Source organism: Hemitrygon akajei, chromosome 11 (genome assembly GCF_048418815.1).
Source record: "Hemitrygon akajei chromosome 11, sHemAka1.3, whole genome shotgun sequence".
Classification (NCBI taxonomy): domain Eukaryota; kingdom Metazoa; phylum Chordata; class Chondrichthyes; order Myliobatiformes; family Dasyatidae; genus Hemitrygon; species Hemitrygon akajei.
This window is the reverse complement of record NC_133134.1, coordinates 75004552-75018635: the sequence shown is the minus strand read 5'-3', so window position 1 is coordinate 75018635 and position 14084 is coordinate 75004552.

Genomic DNA, 14084 nt, shown 5'->3' with positions numbered 1-14084 from the left:
TTTTCTGGAAGTCCAGGTACACAACATCCACTGGTTCTCCCTTGTCCATTTTCATAGTTACATCCTCAAAAAACTCCAGAAGATTAGTCAAGCATGATTTTTCCTTCATAAATCCATGCTGACTCGGACTGATCCTTCTACTGCTATCCAAATGTGTCATAATTTCCTCTTTTATAATTGACTCCAGCATCTTTCCCACCACTGACATCAGGCTAACTGGTCTATAATTCCCTGTTTTCTCTCTCCCTCCTTTCTTGAAAAGTGAGACAACATTAGCCACCCTCCAATCAGCAGGAACTGTTCCTGAATCTATAGAACATTGGAAAATGATTACCAATGCATCCACAATTTCTAGAGCCACCTCTTTAAGTACCCTGGGACGCAGACCATCAGGTCCCGGGGACTTATCAGCCTTCAGACTCAACAGTCTATCCAACACCGTTTCTTGCCTAATATAAATTTCCTTCAGTTCATCCTTTACCCTAGTTCCTTTGGCCACTATTACATCTGGGAGATTGTTTGTGTCTTCCCTAGTGAAGACAGATCCAAAGTACCTGTTCAACTCAGCTCCCATTTCCTTGTTCCCCATAATAAATTCACCCGTTTCTGTCTTCAATGGCCCAATTTTGGTCTTAACTATTTTTTTGCTATTCACATACCTAAAGAAGCTTTTACTATCCTCCTTTATATTCTTGGCTAGTTTACCTTCGTACCTCATTTTTTCTTGGCGTATTGCCTTTTTTGTTATCTTCTGTTGCTCTTTAAAAGCTTCCCAGTCCTCCGGTTTCCCGCTCATCTTTGCTATGTTATACTTCTCTTTTATTTTTATACTGCCCTTTACTTCCCTCGTCAGCCACGACCGCCCCTTACTCCCCTTAGGATCTTTCTTCCTCTTTGGAATGAACCGATCCTGCACCTTCTGCATTATTCCCAGAAATACCTGCCATTTTTGTTCCACTGTCTTCCCTGCTAGGGTATTGTTCCATTGAACTTTGGCCAGCTCCTCCCTCATAGCTCCATAGTTCCCTTTGTTCAACTGTAATACTGACACATCCGATTTTCCCTTCTCCTTCTCAAATTGTAGGTTAAAACATATCATATTATGGTCACTACCTCCTAATGGCTCCTTTACCTCGAGGTCCCTGATCAAATCCGGTTCATTGCACAGCACTAAATCTGGAATTGCCTTCTCCCTGGTAGGCTCCAGTACAAGCTGCTCTAAGAATCCATCTCGGAGGCACTCCACAAACTCCCTTTCTTGGGGTCCAGTACCATCCTGATTCTCCCAGTCTACCTGCATGTTGAAATCCCCCATGACAACTGTATCATTACCTTTGCGACATGCCAATTTTAACTCTTCATTCAACTTACACCCTACATCCAGACTGCTGTTTGGGGGCCTGTAGATAACTCCCATTAGGGTCTTTCTACCCTTAGAATTTCTCAGTTCTATCCATACTGACTCTACGCCCCCTGTTTCTATGTCCCCCCTCGCAAGGGACTGAATATCATTCCTCACCAACAGAGCCACCCCACCCCCTCTGCCAGTCAGTCTGTCCTTTTGATAAGATGTATATCCTTGAATATTCATTTCCCAGGCCCTGTCCGCTGGAAGCCATGTCTCAGTTATTCCCACAACGTCGTAGTTGCCAATTTCCAACTGAGCCTCAAGCTCATCTACTTTATTCCTTATAATATGGCAGCTGGATGGGAACCAGGATGATAGAGCTGAGGGTGAGCCAGTAGGTTTACAAGGAAATGATGTGATATGAATGTAAGGAAGGACAAGCCAATGATTGGGTACAACGGCAGACAGAGCAAAGAGTTAAATTGTACCACAGAAGCAAAATTCAAAAGGGCGAAGAATGCAGGACTGAAGGAGTGGTGTTTAAATGCGCGTAGCATTGGGAATACGGTGGACAAACTCATGGCGTGACGAGAGATCGGTCGGTATGACGTGGGCATCACTGAGCCATGGCTGAAAGAAAGCCGTAGCTAGGTGCTTAGCATCAAAGGATATACTTTATATCGGACGGACCGGCAGGAAGGCATCGCCGGTGGTGGTGAGGCTCTGTTGGTAAAAGATGGAATTACATCTTCAGAAAGAAGTGACGTAGGGTCAGAGAATGTTGAATCTTTGTGGGTGGAGTTAAGAAACTGCAAGGTGAGAAAAACCATTATGGGAATAATCATTTATAGGCCTCCACATACTAGTTAAGATGCGAGGTTGCGATTGCAAAGGGAGCTAGAAAAAGCGTGTAATAAGAGTAATGATACATTGAGACTTCAATATTTAAGGGGATTGGGAAAATCAGGTTAGCGTTGGATTTTAAGAGAGGGAATTTGTTGAATGCCTATGAGATGGCTTTTTTAAAAAATATTATTTATTTATTGAATTTTAGAAATTACAAAGAATAAATGTGATAATAAAATAGTAAGAAAAATGATATTAACCCTCCCCCCTCCCCTTAACCCTCCCCCCCTTAACCCTTATCTAAAGAAAGAGAAAAAAAAAGAAAGAAAAGAGAAGAAAGATTGCCTGGATATCGGAGGATCCCCACATGCTCCATGGAGTTCAAAATAATTTTGATATTTATTTTCACTTTCCCCAATTACTATAATTTTATCTTCAAAGGACCTATGTATCTAATCCTATCTTTTGTAAGTATGGTGACCAAATTTTCAAAAATAGCTCATATTCATTTCTTAAATTATACGTAATTTTTTCAAGTGGAATACAACTATGTATTTCATTATTCCAACAATCCATAGTTAAATTTAAATCAGATTTCCAAGTAACTGCGATAACTTTTTTGGCTACTGCCAAAGCAATTTTTATAAATTTTTTCTGATACTTATTCAATTTAAATTTTGTTATTGTCCCTTCAATGTCTCCTAGTAAAAATAATAATGGACTATGTGGAAGTTGTACTCCAATAATTTGTTCCAATAAAAGTCTTAAATTAATCCAAAATGGTTGAATTTTAGAACAAGACCAAGTAGAATGTAAAAAAGTACCAATTTCTTGTTTACATCGAAAACATTGGTCAGACATATTTGAATTTAATCTATTGTGAAATTTTACCCCTTACCAATGGAATGTAACCCCTGGGTCGCCTCAGGCATCGCTCAGCTCGTTCTCGTCTAGGGGGAGCAGCCTTCGGCCCCGCCAAACTGGGTAATCAGCTGGTGTGGATGCTGTGTGATGTCCCCGCCTCGCCCAACAAACAGACAGTACACCTTATGCGATTAAATGAGTACAATTTATAAAGATGACTATAACTAAGCGATTACTAATGATACAGTATATATGAATAAGAGAAAAAAAAGAAAAGGCGCCAAACTTATCAAAGTCCAAACCACTTCGTGCACAACCGTTGGAGCTCAATTACTGAAGTCTTCTGGCATTCGATCCCCTCCGACTTCCTCGACCCGCCTCCTGGGACCCCCACGGTGGTCGACCAGTCGCTCCACACTCCTCTGTCTCCGTCTCCTCTCCTCACCGAAAACCTTGGGCCGGGGACCCCCCGCTCGGGGTCCGTACCGTCGCCCAGCTTCCAGCACCCCGTCCTCTCTCTCTCACTCCATCGCGCCGACTCCCCAAAATCCCCACCAACAATCAGTTTACAGTCCCAAACAAGCTTCCAGCACTTATCATAACAAAGACGCTAGCATTCCTACTATTAACACAGGTGCCAGCATTCCTACTTTTAAAAAACAAAGACGCCATTTTGATTACATACACAGTAACAAAGAAAAAGAAAAAAACCCCCGTTACAGTACCAATTTCTTGTTTACATCGAAAACATTGGTCAGACATATTTGAATTTAATCTATTGTGAAATTTTACCCCTTACCAATGGAAATTATAATCAATGTCGATTAGCAACTCAATTTTGACGGTCAATAAATGGGATAAAATATTTAGGTATTAGAGTTAATAATGATGTTAAAAATTTATATAAACAAAATTATTTGCCATTATTAAAAAGAAATAAAAGAGGATCTTGATAAATGGATGATGTTACCAATAACATTAATAGGTAGAGTTAATGTTGTAAAAATGAATATATTTCCTAGATTGCAATATTTATTTCAAACTTTACCAATTTAATTACCTCAGAAGTTTTTTCAAGAACTGAATAAATATGTAAGGAAATTTCTTTGGAAAGGAAAGATGTCAAGAATGTCATTAGAAAAATTGACATGTAAATTTGATTTAGGAGGGTTACAACTTCCAAACTTTAAGAATTATTATAAAGCAAATCAACTTAGATTTATTGCGTCTTTTTTTGATGAAGAAAAACCGGCATGGATTAGAATAGAATTAGATAAGATATGAGAAAACATACCAGAAGATTTTATATATAAATGGGAATCCAAATGGATACGGGAAAAAAAAGAATCTCCTATATTAAGACATTTGATTGATTTATGGAATAAGGTAAATATGGACGATGAGATAAAGAAATCTTTATTAGCAAAAAGGACCTTAATTCAAAATAGGCTTATTCCTTTTACAATGGATAATAAACTTTTACATAATTGGTTTCAAAAGGGGATTAAATATATAGGTGACTGTTTTGAAGGAGGTATATTGATGTCGTTTGATCAATTAAAAAATAAATATCAAATATCAAATAACACTCTTTTCTGTTATTTTCAATTAAAAGCCTATTTACGAGAAAAGCTGGGACAAACAATGTTGATGCCAAAACCTAGTGAAATAGAAATATTAATTCAGAAAGGAAAAATTTAAAAATTTACATCTTGTATGTATAATTTGATTCAAAAGCAGACAATTAAATTAGGAATTCATAAATCAAGACAAAAATGGGAATCTGATCTGAATGTTAAAATTGATGGAAAAAATTGGTCAAGATTATGTTCTGATAGTATGAGAAATACAATAAATGTTCGACTTAGATTAATACAATATAATTTTTTACATCAATTATATATAACACCCCAGAAAATAAATGAGATGGCTTTTTAAAGCAGCTTGTGCTTGAGCCTACTCGGGGAAGGTTATCTTAGATTGGGTGTTGTGTAATAACCCAGATCTTATTAGGGAGCTTAATGTAAAGGATCCCTTAGCAGACAGTGATCATAATATGATTTAAATCATGCTGCAATTTGAGAGGGAGAAGCATGATTAAGGGAATGGAATAAAGGGAATCACAGAGACATGAGAGAGGGGCTTGCCCTGGTGGACTGGAGGAGGATACTGACGGGGATGACGGCAGAGCAGAGATGGCTGAAGTTTCTGGGAATAGTTCACAAGGTGCAGGATAGGTATGTCCCGCAGAAGTTGTTCTCAAGTGGCAGGGCCAGGCAACCATGGCCTAAAGGGAAGTTGAGGACTGCATAAAGGCCAAGGAAAGGGCATATAAGGTAGCAAAAATGAGTGGGAAGTGGAATGATTGGGAAAGTTTTAAAATCCAACTAAAAAAAAGACAACTAAAAAAAAGCTATAAGAAGGCAGAAGATTAAATATGAGGGCAGACTAGCCAATAATAGAAAGCAGGGTACTTTGCATCAGTCTTCACTGTGGAAGACACTAGCAGTGTGCCAGAGGTCTGTGAGTGTCAGGGAGCAGGAATGAGAGCCATTGCTATTACAAAGGAAAAAGTGCAAGGCAAACTGAAAGGTCTTACGGTGGATAAATCACTTGGACCAGATGGACTGCAGCCCAGAGTCCTGAGAGAGGTTGCTGGAGAGATAACTGATGCGTTGGTCATGATCTTTCAAGAATCACTTGATTCTGGCATGGTCCCAGAGGACTGGAAAATTGCAAATGTCACTCCAATCTTTAAGAAGCGAGGAAGGCAAAAGAAAGGAAATTATAGGCCAGTTAGCCTGACCTCAGTGGTTGGGAAAGTGTTGGAGTCTATTATTCAGAATGAGGTTTCGGGGTACTTGGAGACCAATGATAAAATAAGTCAAAATCAGCCTGGTTTGTGTAAAAGGAAATCCTGCCTGACGAATCTGTTAAGAGTTCTTTGAGGAAGTAACAAGCAGGGCGGACAAAGGAGAGGCAGTGGATGTCACTTAACGTGGATTTTCAGAAGGCGTTTGATAAGGTGCCACACATGAGGCTGCCTAACAAGACAAGATCCTGTGGCATTATGGGAAAGTTACTGGCAGTGACAGAGGAAGGGCCGACAGGCAGGAGGCAGCCAGTGGGGACAAAGGGGACTTTCTCTGGTGGGCTGTTGGTGTTCCACAGGGGTCCGTGTTGGGACCGATTCTTTTTATGCTGTATGTCAATGATATAGATGACTGAATTGATGACTTTGTGGCCAAGTTCATGGACGATAAGAAGATCGGTGGAGGGGCAGGTAGTTTTGAGGAAGTAGGAGGCTACAGAAGGACTTGGACGGAGAAGTGGGCAAAGAAGTGGCAGTTGGATTACAGCCAGAAGGAAAAAAAAACATAAACTATTTTCTAAATGTGCAGATAATTCAAAAATCTGAGGTGCAAAGGGACCTGGCAGTCCTGGTGCAGGATTCCCTGAAGGTTACCTTGCAGGTGGTGAGGAAGGCAAATGCAATGTCATTTCAGGAGGACTGGAATATAAAAGCAGGGATGTAACGCTGAGGTTTTAAAACAGACTGGCGAGGCCTCACTTGGGAGTGTTGTGAGCAGTTTTGGTGACCTTATCTACTAAAGGATGTGCTGACACTGGAGAGGGTTCAGAGGAGGTTCACAACAATGAGAGGGTTACCCTTTGATGGCTCTGGGCCTGTACTTGCTGGAATTCGGAAGAATTGGAGGGACCTCATTGAAAGAGTGGATGTAGAAAGTCTATTTCCTTCAGTGGGTGAGCCCGACAGCAGAGGGCACAGCCTCAGAACAGAGGGATCCATGTAGAACGGAGATGAAGAGGGATTTCTTTATCCAGAGGGTGGTAAATGTGTTGTCAAGGACGGCTGTGGAGGCCAGGACATTGAGTGTATTCGTTCAAGGTGGTAGCTGATAGGTTCCTGATTAGTTAGGCCATGAAAGGTTACGGGGAGAGGGCAGGAGAATGCGGTTGAAAGAGAAATGGATCAGCCATAATGAAGTGGCAGAGAAGACACAAGTAGAGAAAGCTTGTAGACAGTGTGAGAGGGAGGATAGGCAGGTGATGGAGAAGGGACGCACTCAGACTGAAGGCTTGAGGTGTGTCTATTTTAATGCAAGGAATATTATGAACAAAGAGGATGAGCTTAGAGCGTGGATCAGCACTTGGAGCTGTGATGTTGTGGCCATTACAGAGACTTGGATGGCTCAGGGGCAGGAATGGTTACTTCGAGTGCCAAGCTTTAGATGTTTCAGAGAGGACAGGGAGGGAGGCAAAAGAGGTGGGGGTGTGGCACTGCTGATCAGAGATAGTGTCACAGCTGCAGAAAAGGAGGAAGTAATGGAAAGATTGTCTACAGACTCTCTGTGGGTGGAAGTTAGGAACAGAAAGGGGTCAATAACTCTACTGGGTGTTTTTATAGACCACCCAATAGTAACAGGGCATCGAGGAACAGATAGGGAGACAGATTCTGGAAAGGTGTAATGATAACAGGGTTGTCGTGGTGGGAGATTTTAATTTCCCAAATATCGATTGGCATGTTCCTAGCGTGAGGGGTTTAGATGGGGTGGAGTTTGTTATGTGTGTTCAAGAAGGTTTCTTGACACAATATGTAGATAAGCCTACAAGAGGAGGGGCTGTACTTGATCTGGTATTGGGAAATGAACCTGGTCAGGTGTCAGATCTCTCAGTGGGAGAGCATTTTGGAGATAGTGATCACAAGTCTATCTCCTTTACAATAGCATTGGAGAGGGATAGGAACAGACAAGTTAGAAAAGCGTTTAATTGGAGTAAGGGGAATTATGAGGCTATCAGGCAGGAACTTGGAAGCTTAAACTGGGAACAGATGTTCTCAGGGAAATGTACGGAAGAAATGTGACAAATGTGGTTTTTTTTGGTGTTCTCTCGCTGTGCAGCATCTGATTGGCCTCTTTGGGAACTAGTTCTCTTTGGGAACTAGTTGACTTGATCAGCATTTCTGATCTGGCTATTGTTCACGATTCCCCTTAATAAAAAAATAAATGTTCAGGGGATATTTGCATGGGGCTCTGAGACAGAGACAGGATGGTAGGGTACAGGAACCATGGAGTGCAAAGGCTGTTGTAAATCTAGTCAAGAAGAAAAGAAGAACTTATGAAAGGTTCAAAAAACTAGGTAATGATAGAGATCTAGAAGATTATAAGGCAAACAGGAAGGAGCTTAAGAATGAAATTAGGAGAGCCAGAAGGAGCCATGAGAAGGCCTTGGCGGACAGGATTAAGGAAAACCTCAAGGCATTCTACAAGTATGTGAAGAGAAAGAGGATAAGACATGAGAGAATAGGACCAATCAAGTGTGACAGTGGGAAAGTGTGTATGGAACCAGAGGAGATAGCAGAGGTACTTAGTGAATACTTGCTTCAGTATTCACTATGGAAAAGCACCTTGGTGATTGTAGTGCTGACTTGCAGCAGACTGAAAAGCTTGAGCATGTAGATATTAAGGAAGAGGATGTGCTGGAGCTTTTGGAAAGCATCAAGCTGGATAAGTCACTGGGACTGGACGAGATGTACCCCAGGCTACTGTGGGAGGTGATGGAGGAGATTGCTGAGCCTCTGGCAATGACCTTTGCATCATCAACGGGGACGGGAGAGGTTCCGGAGGATTGGAGGGTTGTGGATGTTGTTCCCTTATTCAAGAAAGGGAGTAGAGATAGCCCAGGAAATTATAGGCCAGTGAGTCTTACTTCAGTGGTTGGTAAGATGATGGAGAAGATCCTGAGAGGCAGGATTTATGAACATTTGGAGAGGTATAATATGATTAGGAATAGTCAGCACGGCTTTGTCAAGGGTAGGTCGTGCCTTACGAGCCTGATAGAATTTTTTGAGGTTGTGACTAAACACATTGATGAAGGAAGAGCAGTAGATGTAGTGTATATGGATTTCAGCAAGGCATTTGATAAGCTACTCCATGCAAAGCTTATTAAGAAAGTAAGGAGGCATGGGATCCAAGGGGACATTGCTTTGTGGATCCAGAACTGGCTTGCCCACAGAAGGCAAAGAGTGGTTGTAGACGGGTCATATTCTGCATGGAGGCCGGTGACCAGTGGAGTACCTCAGGGATCTGTTCTAGGACCTTTACTCTTTGAAATTTTTATAAATGACCTGGATGAGGAAGTGGAGGGATGGGTTAGTAAATTTGCTGATGACACAAAGGTTGGAGGTGTTGTGGATAGCGTGAAGGGCTGTCAGAGGTTACAGTGGGACATTGATAGGATGCAAAACTGGGCTGAGAAGTGGCAGATGAAGTTCAACCCAGATAAGTGTGAAGTAGGTCAAATATGATGGCAGAATATAGCATTAATGGTAAGACTCTTGGCAGTGTGGAGGATCAGAGGGATCTTGAGGCCCGAGTCCATAGGACATTCAAAGCAGCTGTGCAGGTTGAAGGCAGACAGTGCATTGGCCTTCATCAATCATGGGATTGAGTTTAGGAGCCGAGAGGTGATGTTGCAGCTATTTAGGACCCTGGTCAGACCCCACTTGGAGTACTGTGCTCAGTTCTGGTCGCCTCACTATAGGAAGGATGTGGAAACCATAGAAAGTGTGTAGAGGAGATTTACAAGGATGTTGCCTGGATTGGGGAGCATGCCTTATGAGAATAGGTTGAGTGAACTCGGCCTTTTCTCCTTGGAGCGACGGAGGATGAGAGGTGACCTGATAGAGGCGTACAGGATAATGAGAGGCATTGATCGTGTGGACAGTCAGAGGCTTTTTCCCAGGGCTGAAATGGCTAGCACAAGAGGACACAGTTTTAAGGTGCTTGGAAGTAGGTACAGAGGAGATGTCAGGGTAAATTTTTTTACACAGAGAGTGGTGAGTGTGTGGAATGGGCTGTTGGTGGAGCGGATAGGGTCCTTTAAGAGACTCCTGGGTAGGAACTTAGAGCTAAGAAAAATAGAGGGCTATGGGTAATTTTTAAGGTTAGGACATGTTCGGCACAGCTTTGTGGGCCAAAGGGCCTGTAATGTGTTTTTTACATTTCTAAGACTCAATGAGCCCAATGGCCTAATTCTGCTACTGACAATATGATCTTATGCTCTCAGTGCAGGTTAAAAGGACTAGGCAGAATAGACTAGATGGGCCAAAGTGCCTGGTTCTGTGCTGTAGCATTCTATGACTATAAGGAAAGCCTGGATAATCTAGAATCGTTTCCCCTGGAGTGAAGGAGGCTGAGGGCTGACCTTGTAGAAATGAGGAGGGCTGTAGATAAGGTGAATGGTCAGTTCTAACTCCCCCAGGGTGGGAGAGATGAAATCAGAGGGCAAAGTTTAAGATTTAAAATTTTAAGGTTTTTAAGTCACTTTTATTATCATTTCAACCATAACTGCTGGTACAGTACACAGTAAAAACAAAACAACGTTCCTCCAGGACCCTGGTGCTACAGGAACACTACACTAGACTATATGAGACAGCACAGAACTACGTTAGACTTCAGACCTACACGGGACTACATAAAGTGCACAAAACAGCGAAAGACAGTACAATAATTAATAAACAAGACTATAGGCGCAGTAAAGGGTAAATTACAATATAATAATAAATGATGTCAATGTAAACACAATATAAACAATGTTTTAGCAGGAATTGAGAAAGAAATGAGCAAAAATTGCAAAGGGAGTGGAGTGGTGTGTGTGTGTGTGCGTGCATGCGTGTGTAAGGTTTAGAGGGCGACGTAGGCATTAGCTCAGGTAGATATCTTGGATAGCATCGACTATTTGGGCCGAATGGCCTGTTTCCGTGCTGTATTACTCTGTGACAAAGGGAGTATCCCTGGAAGGTAATACAAACAAGTTTATCGGCTGATAGGTTATGGAGAGAGGGAAGCTCCCCACAGATGCGTCCCAGGCAAACCGTTCCACTGGCAGCGCAGTGCTCCTCTTCCTTGTCCCCTCCACGGAGTGGCGCTTCCTGCTCACGCCTCACTGCCCCTCCCGCAATGTGGGGCTCACTCAACAAACTCCTTCAAGCACCTACACTCCATCCACAAGAAGCATTTCCCGGGGGCCTTCCATTTAAATTCCTGTTCCGACATGACGGCCACTCTCAGGATGGAAGCAACACCTCATATTCTGCCTGGGTAGCCTCCAACCTGCATGAACACAGATTTACGCCCCATTCTCATTTTCCATTCCCCTCTCTGCCCCCTTATTCCTTTCCCTTTTCCTCCTTCCGTTTCTTCCACGATCCATTCCCCTGTCCTATCAAATTCCTTCTTCAGCCCTTAGCTCTTCCAACTATCACCCGACTTCATACCCTCCCGCACCTGCCAGCTTGTCTTAACCCCACTTTCTCCCCCACCATCTTATTCTGGCTTCTTCCCCCTTCCTTTCCAGTCCTGATGAAGGGCCTCGGCCCGAAACGTCGACTTTTTTATTCCTCTCCATAGATGCTGCCTGACCTTGTGTGTCCATGATTTCCAGCACCTACAGAATCTCTTGTGCGACTATCCCTCTATTTTCGACCCTGCAACAGAGCGGTGCTCCCTCAATCTATTAGCCGGGGATTCCTCACTGGAGAAGACCCCACACAGTACAGAGGAAGATTTCTGTTTCCTTGAAGAGCAGCCCGCCGAGGAAGGGGTTAACCCCTAACCTGTGGGGCGGAGCCGGTTGTACTCTCCTCTCCTTATATGGCGTGAAGCTCCCCGGCGCATGTGATTGGAGCAGAATGGGTGAATGGCAGCAGGGTGGGCGGAGTAAATGAAACGTCATCCGCCTCTGGACCATGTCTGGAGGCGAGCATCCGGGGGAGGGGGGTAATTCACGAAAAATGCCCCCAGATAGCCCAGCGTGCGGCGTTCCCTCTGTACGGCCCCTTTCACACTGCAGAGCTCCTTCCCTACCGTAGCGCCCTCCGAACACCCCTACTGTTGCCTCACTCCCTCATCAGTCCCTCTCACACTGCAGCGCTCCCACAGTACAGCTCTCCCTCGGTATTTACCACCCATTGTGTTCCGCTCCCTCTTCACCACCCCTCCCACTGCGTGGCGCTCCCTCATTCCCCCCCCCCCCACACAGCACGGCGATCCCTCCCCACTACAGCCGCGGTGCCCTCACCCCGCCGCTCCTCCCAAGGGTTTTGACTGGAGGTGGGGCAGTGGATATTGACTCCATTAAAGCATTTGACTGGTATCTTCAAGAAGGGCCGATTCCGTTTATTGAGAGCGCGAACCAGGCTTCCCCGGCCCCCTGAGCCACACCGCCCGGTCACCCACGGGTTACCCCTAGCCTAAAAGGACTGCGGGAGGCAACCCCCACATATGGAGGGAACTCTCTTACAGAGGGCGCCGGAATCGAGCTCCGAGCGGTATTAACTGTTCCGCTACCGTAGCGCCCCAAGACGCTTGGTCATCCGGATTCAGCTCTGGGTAGTGGTGTTATTCTGAAGTGAAGTCCGTGGTCAGTTCTGCAGGGATCCGCGCTGAGATCCCTGTTATTTGTGATGTATCTACCGCACGGTAGCCGGTTCGATTCCCGCGACCGTGTAGGTTTCCGCCGGGAGCCCCGGTTTCCTCTCACGGTCCAAAGACGTACGAGTTCGCGGGTTAATTGGTCACGTGGGTGTAATTGGGCCTGTTACCCTGCTGTTTCTCTACGTAAATTTGGACAAATAAATTGGTAGAAAACGGAGGCGGTTACACACAAAATGCTGAAGAAACTCAACAGGTCAGGCAGCACCTATGGAGGGAGTTAAACACGTGTCCCCGCTTTACACCACTTCGCTTTTACAAAAGACCTACATTAGTAACCAGTTTTCGCATTACAAAGAGGATTTTCGCTTTTACGAAAATTTTTCCCATATTAATTAATGGTTATTCACTTTACGCCATTTCGGCTTAAGAAACGTTTCATGGGAATGCTCCACCTTTGTAAAGGGGGGACACCTGCAAACGGTTAATGTTTCTGCCCGAGACCCTTCATCTTGGACTGAAAGTCACTCTATTCCCCTCTGTAGATGCTGCCTGACCTGCTGAGTTCGTCCAGCATTCTGTGCATGTTGCTCTGGATGTAGGCGGGCGGGTCAGTGACACAAAAATTGCCGGAGCTGGACAGTCCCGGGAAATACTGTAGATCAGTTGCAAATATGGATAGAGAATTGGCAGCAGGAGGTTAATATGAGGCGTTGCACTTTGGGAGGTCAAATGTAGGAGGAAAGTGGCAGGACCCTGAAGGTGTGCCTCTCCCTCCCCTCTGGCCTCTTACCTCTTGCCTTACCTGCCTATCCACTCCCCTAGATGCTGCCTGACCTGCTGAGTTCCTCCAGCATTTTGTGTGTGTGTGTTGCTCTGGACTGTTGGCCTGCGAGTCCAGTGCTCTCTGAAAGTGCCCACACAGATATATGGAGCAACGTTGCCTGGGGTTGAGTACAAGAGTCAGAAAGTTTTGTTTCAGCTGTATAAAACTTTGGTTAGGCCATACTTGGAACACAAGAGATTCTGCAGATGTTGGCAATCCAGAGCAACACACACACACACACACACACACACACACACACACACACACACACACACACACACACACACACACACACACACACACACACACACACACACACACACACAACTCTGCAGGTCAGGCAGCATCTATGGAGATGAATAAACAGTCGACATTTCAGGCCGAGACCTAATTGGAAAGGAAGGGGGAAGACAACAGAATAAGAAAGTGGGTGGGGGAGAGGAGGGAGGACAAGCTAGAAGGTGATAGATGAAGGAACACGTGGTCGAAGAGTTGGAGGGCAGCTGAGATCAGGGAAAGTGAGAGAGGGTCTCACTGCAGTCCCATCAAAGGGAAGATCTATACTTTTTTCAGGGTAGGCATCCCTCAAAGAGAATTCACAGTGAAGCAGAAAATCACAAGCACAAGAGTTTCTGCAGATGTTTTAAATTCAAAGCAGCACACACAAAATGCTGGAGGAACTCAGCAGGTCAGGCAGCATCTGTGGAGATGAACAAACAGTCACCGTTTCGGGCCAGATCTGGTC